An 8,296-nucleotide genomic window follows, 5' to 3' on the forward strand; every position below is an offset into this window, starting at 1 on the left:
ATATATATATATATATATATCCCAATTAAATATACTTGCAAGGCAGGGAAAACTAAACTACTATATTACAAGTCAAGATAGTGGCTACCTTTGGGAAGAAAGGAGGGGTTACTATTTGGGAGGGGGCATAGAGGTGCTTCCGGACTAGGGCCAGGATTCTATTTAGACTTGGGCAGTGGTTACATGGGTGCTCACTTTATGAGAGTCTATTGAGCTACACATTTATATTTTTTGTGTACTCTGCTATCCTGAGCCAAGGCATTTCCCAATAAGAAGATGTATTTAAAGTTTAACAACTTTATTTTTTTTAAAATAAACACAGATCTTCCTATTTCCAAATGAAGAGAAGTGTCTGTTACCTGAATAGGCAGATATTTCAGATTTACAAAACACAGATCTTCAGTGCCTTGCGTGGATGATAGAAACCCAACCACTTCACAAAACAGAGCTCCATCCACTGAATGTCACTGATGAAAAGCCAAGGATAAGTGTAACATCAACACAACAGGAAAAAAGAATTCCATGCTGAGAGGAGGCAGTTGGTCTAAGTCCTTGTCCATATTGTATCTTCTTCACAGAAATGTGTTTACTCCTCTTGAAACCTATTAATCCGAAAATGAAGGACCTTGAGCGATTTCAACCTCAATGCTGCATTGTTGGGGAATGTTTTTTATTTGAAAAATTATTTTTCCTTTGCAATGTTTGATGGAAATCCTGCACTGCAAAAAAATGTAGGTCTTAGAGTCAAGTTCCCTTGAGAAAAATGAATATTTTAGAGGCCAAACCCTTTTTATGTCAAAGCTTACTGTGGATAAGCAGCATATAGCAGACTGGAGGATTATATTTAGCAGATTAACCCGAGTCCCCAAAGTGTCACACATCTCTGAAGCTACTCGGGGTGAGCTGACAGCTTCCAGAGAAGCAACTGGCTGCAGTGGGACCCGCACTGTATCTGAAGTAAGACCAAAGACTGAATTCTGCTCTGAGCAAAGAAAATCAATGTGAAAAGCAGCCTCTTTATTTTTTTATATCCCATGGGTAACGGTAAAATATCGAGTGAAAGAAGTGATGAACATTTTTCTAGGTTATTAAACTGCTCGCATTGTCCTTGAGACATGGGGCCCAAAGTCAGTTATTTCTGTTGGACAGAAAGTAAAAGTCCGGACGTGGAATCTGGGGCTTAATAGAGCATTAAGAAATAACAAGGTGAGCGCAGAGCCAGCCAGGCCTTCAGCATGCACCAAGCTGGTTGTTAGAAGAAACCAGACCCTGGCCGTGGACAGCATTCAAACCGAAATGAAACCAAATTGACTACCTGGACAGGCCCAGCATTGCAGAGGCAGACTCCATTGTACTCTCCAGTGAAGGCAACAACTCAAACAATAAATCAAAGAATGAATTTCATGACCTTTCTCTCTTGCCCATAAAATGTGGTATGCTCTGGGACAGAACTGCATAAAGCAAAGAGAAATCTATTTCAGGGAAAGAAAACCCTGCAGCAGATAAGGGGACCTTGTGTCTGATAATCCCATGCTTGGTTACGACCAGGCTGGCCAATCAGCACGGGAACCACTTCTCCGATTTAGGAGTTGCCTCCCCTACCAGTTGCCTCTCTGAAAAAAAGGACGTATAATTGGGGGGGGGGGAACCTCTTGAGACTCCTTCCAAGTAATCAGGAAGAAGCACTACCTCAGTATCTCAGCCCATCAGCGTCTTGCACCTTCTGTCTGAACACAGATACGGTTTCGCTTTGCTTTAGGGAGGCGAGGAAGATGAAACTGCAAAATATCAAGTGATTCTCTGGACACTGCACCTTGCATGAGATTTCTCCCTCTGATTTGCTCTCACAGGATTGCCTTAGGTCTCTACTATGGAAATACAAGCCTCTCCTACCTGTACAAACTCATAAACACCAACCATGGCTCTTATCATAGTGGAGCTTTATTTAATGCCCTGTAATATATATCTCCCAAACATGTGCCATTGCTGTTTAAGATTTCAAATCTCTTTTTTGAACTGCACAAATAAGATGTATCATTATTAATTCATGTGGTTGATATTTGTGCAGGCTTACCCACAAGTCTACCATTTTCAGAGCTGGCTTCTCAGATCGCCAGGGATCATTTTTATTTTTCCTGGACCACATTTGTTAAAATTCTTTTTAGTATAGTCTGTTGGTAATAAACTCTCTCTGTTTTGATTTATCTAAAGCTCTTTGTTTCACCCTCATCCTTGAAACATTTTTTCCAAGTCTATCATTTTAAATGATAGTTATTTTCTCTCACTCTTTTAAATGTATTATTCCACAGTCTTCTGGCTTCCTTTGTTGCTACTGAGAAGAAAGACATCAGTTTAACAACAATTTATTTATGTGTAACCCATTTTTCATTCTGACAGCTTTTAAGATCTCTTCTTTTTCTTGGATTCTTTTTCTACCATATCTATTATACATAGATTGAATTTACTTTTATTATATTTGGTATACAGTTTGCTTCCCATATATGAGGATTATTATCTTTAATCAGTTCCAGATGATTATCAGTTTTCATATGTTTGTATTATCAAATATTATGTATTTTTCATTGTGTTGCTTCTCTCATTTCCTCTTGGAATTTAGATTATGTCATTATTAGACTACCTCACTCTATCTTCCAGTTCTCACTATACTAATAGGAAACAAGAAATAAATAGCCCTTTCGACCAGAACCTCCATTTTTCCAGTAATTTGTCAAAATGACTAACACAAAGGGAAAGAGGAGAGGCACCCGCTATATGTTCTCTAAGCCTTTTAGAAAACATGGAGTTATTCCTTTGGCCACATACATGTGAGTCTACAAGAAGGTGATATTGTGGACATCAAGGGAATGGGCACTGTTTAAAAAGGAATGCCCCACAAATGTTACCATGGCAACACTGGAAGAGGCTACAGTGTCACCCAGCATGTAGTGGGCATTGTTGTGAACAAGCAAGTTAAGGACAAGGTCCTTGCCAAGAGAATTAATGTACCTATTGAGCATGGTAAGCACTCTAAGAGCCGAGATAGCTTCCTGCAACATGGGAAGGAAAGTGATTAGAAAAAGAAGGAAGCCAAAGAGAAAGGTACCTGGGTTCATCTGAAGTGTGAGCCTGCTCCACTCAGAGAAGCACACTTTGTGAGAACTAATGGGAAGGGGCCTGTATGCTGGAACCCATTCTTTATGAATTCATGGCATGATAAGTATGAAGAAAAAAAGACCTCTGTACTGATAAAAATGTTTCTCTTAATTGAGTAGAAATGTGATGTTCCTTCCCCTTCCCCTCCCCCCCAAAAAATAAAGAAAACTTTTGTCTTAAAAAAAATAAAAGAAATTAAGTGAATAACACACCCAAATTGGACAAATTCAAAGAGAAAGATGTAGCATATAAAAATGCCTATTTAAAAGTTGGACAGATGAAGGGACCATGAGCCTTCATGCAGCAATCAAGTCAGTTAGGATGAATGAGTTAGCAGCTTAGGCCGCAAGGAACAAGAAGATGAAGTGGGTTCCAGAACTCAGAAAGACACGGAGCTGTGTATTGCAGGCCATTTTGAGACAAGCAAGAACATTTTGGGGAAGGGTAAAGCTAATGAAGGCAACTAGTCAGAGAATTAATTATCCTTGTCATTCTTCTTCCTTCCTCTAATTCATTACCAGTGCTCCCCACCAATTGGCTCCAACTCAAAGTAGAGGGCATGGGATATCGTCCATACAAGTAAGCCTGAGACAGAGACTAAGACAGAAAATTAGTGCTGAGATTGGAACGCTGCTGTAATAAATACCAAAAAATGTGCAAGTGGCTTTGGCACTGGGTAATGGGCAGAGTCTAGAAGATTCTGGAGATGCATGTTTGAAAACACCTACACTACTGTGCACGAAATGGTGAAGGAAAGCTGGTGAGGCCTCAGAAGAGGAGCTCTGGAGAGAAAGTCTCAGTCTTCTTAGTGTGGAGAGCAGCTACAGCGTTTGGACAGGTTCAAGACTCAGACTGAGGAGGGGGCACGATCCTCTTGTGGCAAAGCCACATACAAGTCCCAGCTTGGAGGGCAAAGCCCTCCCAGCACAATTATAGCCAAAGGCTAAGGTGCAGCAAGTGCTGCCAAAACAAATCTTGCCTCTCCTCTTTCCATTTGTGTTAGTCATTTTGGCAAATTACTGACCTTCTAGTCTGACCCTGTAGTCCTAGGTAGCTGAGGGATGTGGGCTGCGGGAGGTGCAGCAAATGCTGCCAAAATAAAGCTTGATAGAGTGCAGAGAATTGCAACAACAGGAAAGAAGTAGATTTGAAACTCGAAAGAACATAGTAAACATCTTGACCACTCCCTTGTTTTGCTTTGTGTGATCTGACTATAAAATAAAGACTCAGCTTACAGGCTGTGTCACTGTTTCCTCATCCAGGCGCAGTGATCCACCTGGCCCCAACTATATTCTCTTTTCTGTTTTATTTAATCCTTCACCGCCCCTCCTCAGGTTCACCACTGGCCAAGATGGTTGATTTGTGTAGATCAACCATCTCAGTGGAAACTAGGAGTTCACTTAAGTGCTTGTGAACAGAATGTTGGCAGAGATATAAATAATAAGGGCTATTTGGATAAGGTCTCAGACAGAAATAAGGAGCATTATTGGAAACTGGAAGCAAGGCGAGATCCTTGTTATAAAGTGGCAAAGAGCTTGACTAAATTGTGTTTGTGTCCTAATGGAAGGTAGAACTTTTGAGCAATAAAATTGGATATTTGGCTAAAGCTATTTCTAAGCAAAGTGTTGAAGGAACAACTTGGCTACTCTTGAATGCTTACAGTAAAATTCAAGAAGAGAAAAATGATTTAAAGATAGAACAGTTAATAAATTAAACAGAACCTAAAAGTTTGAAAAATTCTACCCATATTGAAAAAAATAAGAAGCTGTATTTAGCTGAGAACTCAAAGCTTGTGGCCAATTTTGATACAGGGATTTGTGTAGATCAACCATCTCAGTGGAAGCTAGGAGTTCTTCATCAAGACAGTGGGAGATTGGTCATCCATCCAAACATAGCCAGGACCTATTGTTCAAGGCCATGAAAAAATGACCCTGTAGACATCTCAGAGATCTTCAGGGTTGGCCCTCACCAGAGCAGAGGGCAAGAGCCTGCAGGGCAGAATGATGTCAGAGGAAGAGTTTCTGTTACCCAGAGCCACTTCCTGGGCTCAGCTCTAGAATTCCAATTTTGGCACCATAATCCTCAGGTATATAACCTTGGAGGTGGCCCCTCCTCCAGAGGTGCCTTCTCCATCAGCCTACAGACTGCAACCTAGATTTCAAAGGATGTCCCTGAGAGCTTCCATCCGGGCAAGAGGGCTGCCATGCATCAAGGACATGGAACGGAGTCCCTGCTGGGAGCCATGGGTCAGGGCAAGGTCATCTCCGTCCAATACTAGATATACCTGTATGCTTCCAGTTGAACCACGAGAGCTGCAGTGTGGGCTGTGCCTGGAAGAGTCATTGGAGTGCCCCCTCAAAGTCTTGGGGAACCAAATGCAGCCCCAGCAAGTCCATTATGTGGGGCCCCAAGCCAAAGAAGATTGTTCTCAAGCTTTGGGGTTTAATGTTGTTTACCCAGTTAGGTTTTGGCCTTATTGCTTTTGGAACAGGAATGTTTATTCTGCGCCTGCTCCACCATTGTCTTTGCAAAGCACATCACAGTTTGCTTGATTTCACAGGTTCACAGCTAGAGAGCAATTTGCCTCAGGATGAAGGGTATATTGAGTCTTCCTCATATCTGATTCAGATGATAGTTGGATGAGATTGGACTTAGATTTTTATTTGATCCTGTGAAAAGTTAAGGCTTCAGGAGCTACTGGAATGGAATGAGTGTGTTTTACATATAGAAAAAGACATGAATTTTGGGGGTCCAGGGGCAGAATGCTATGGTATGAATGTTTGTGCTTCCCAAAATCGTGTTTTAAAATCCTAATGCCAGATGTGATGGTATTAGTAGGTAGGGCCTTTAGTGGGTGCCTAAACCATGAGCGTGGTGCCCTTCTAACTCAGATTAGTGCTTTTTAAGAAAGATCCCTAGCCCCTTCCACTGTGGGAGTTTGCAGATAGAAGACATGGCTATGATCCAGGAAAAGGGCCCTCATCAGAAGGCAACCATGTTGTTGCCTTAATCTTTGACTGCCTGGGCTCCACAACTGTAAGAAATTAAATTTCTGTTGTTTGTAAGCCAGCCAGGCAATAGTATGACATAGCATCCCAAACATACTAAGACAGGAACACTAATCAATCTAGCTTGAGTTTGTTCAGGCTACATAGGACTTGCAAAATTTGACTCCAAATATGCATGTAGTTGGGAATTCTCAAGGGATATATATAGTTTTGACTACTCTCTTCAGAGACTAGACTGGGACCCACAAATGCTCGTACTGTCCTCCTCTGCAGAATAGATTTTCTCCCAGGTAACCACATGATTGTGTTCTATTTTGGAGACTTCAGCTTTATTTGTCAATCCCTGATCCCTCATCCTGCCCTTTTTATACTCCAGGCCTGGTTCCCTCTGCCTTATTCGCACAGCCCAATGAAGCCACCAAGGTTAGACAGATATTTTCAAGCCTAAAGCTACTTTCTTTTTCTTTATTTTTTACAGATTTATAAAATTGTATATATTTAAAACCATATAGTGAAATAATCACCACAATCAAGCTAGTTAACATATCCATCCCTGCATATAGTTAGCATTTGTGCATGGATGCCTGTGTGTTGAGAACACTAGAGATATACCCTTTTAGCAAATTTTAAGGATACAATACAGTATTATTAACTACTAGAGGCCCAGTGCACAAAATTCATGCACGGGGGGGTGGGGGGGTGGGGTCCCTCCCTCAGCCCAGCCTGCACCCTCTCCAATCCGGGACCCCTCAGGGGATGTCCGAATGCCGGTTTAGGCCTGATCCCTCTCGCAATCCTGGACCGCTGGCTCCTAACCGCTCACCTGCCTGCCTGCCTGATCGCCCCTAACCACTTTGCCTGCCTGCCTGATCACCCCTAACTGCTCTCCCCTGCCAGCCTGATTGCCCCTAACTACTCCCTTGCTGGCCTGATCACCCCTAACCACCTCTGCCTTGGCCCCTGCTTTGTCTGGAAGGATGACCGGGAAGATGTCTGGTCGACCCGGTCTAATTAGCATATTACCCTTTTATTAGTATAGATTAGTCAGCTCAGACAGCCATAACAAAATATCATAAATTTGTGTGGCTTAAACAACAGAAATGTATTTTTCTCACAGTTCTGGAGGCTGGAATTTGGGGTCAGGGTACCAGCATAGCATCATCCCATACACCAGAAAGTGGTGGATTGATTGTCAGTCAGGGCACATGCCCATATTGCAGATTCAATACCCAGTCCAGTGAATGCAGGAAACAATGGAACAATGTTTCTCTCTCTCTCCCTTCTTCTCTATGAGGTCAATTAAAATGAATGATAAATAAATAATGTTCTCTAAGTATGGTTTTAACAGGAAAGACATTAGTGATCCATGAAGTAAAAAACTCATTATAACACATATATACAACATGACCCCATTTTTAAAAAAATAGTATTTATTTATTTGAGAGGAAGGGAGAAGGAGAGATAGATAGAAACATCAATGATGAGAAGCATTGATTAACTGCCTCCTGCATGACCCTCTGAGGATCAAGCCCGAAATTTGACCAGGAATCTTATCGTGACCTCCTGGTTCATAGACCAATGCTCAACCACTGAGCCCCAACAGCCGGGCCCTATTTTTATCAATACAAGGCACATGAGGTACATTGGCAAGATCTCACTCTTAGATGAAAGTCTGAAATTGCCCAAACTCCTTTGCAGCTAGGTTTCTGGATATGAATTTGTTTCTGCCAATTGGATGCGCTTGCACAATATTTTGAAGGCAGAGGTGGGGCAGAGGCATCTTCCCGCAGTTTGGGCTGTTTGCTGCTGGTGATCATGTTTGCAGAGATGTGGAGGTTTTCTGCAGCAGAACCCAGGCTGTGCACAGGCAGTTGTGGCAGAGGCAGTGCCCAATGATCTATTTTGTGGGAGCTGGAGGGCACTTGCAGGGGCAGCAGTTTCCTGATCCCCGGGTCACAGCTGTGCCAGAGTGTCCTAGAATTCAGCTGTGGCTGAGGGGCAATTCCTCCCACTGGGCAGGGAGTCTTTCCTGGGGGCCCAGCCTAATACCCACTCCTCCAGCTTTCCGATGATTTCCCAAGCACCAATTCCTTGTGCTAAATTCTTTCTTGCTAAAATAGCGAAGATCTGAAAAC

The 8,296-nt window shown here is 42.3% G+C and overlaps 1 pseudogene; it reads left to right on the forward strand.

The window, feature by feature from the left end:
* The first annotated feature begins 2,733 nt into the window (after positions 1 to 2,733).
* LOC106696721 lies at positions 2,734 to 3,214 on the forward strand (annotated as a pseudogene).
* The last annotated feature ends 5,082 nt before the right edge of the window (positions 3,215 to 8,296 follow it).

This window comes from Myotis lucifugus, unplaced genomic scaffold (genome assembly GCF_000147115.1).
Source record: "Myotis lucifugus unplaced genomic scaffold, Myoluc2.0 scaffold_26, whole genome shotgun sequence".
NCBI lineage: Eukaryota > Metazoa > Chordata > Mammalia > Chiroptera > Vespertilionidae > Myotis > Myotis lucifugus.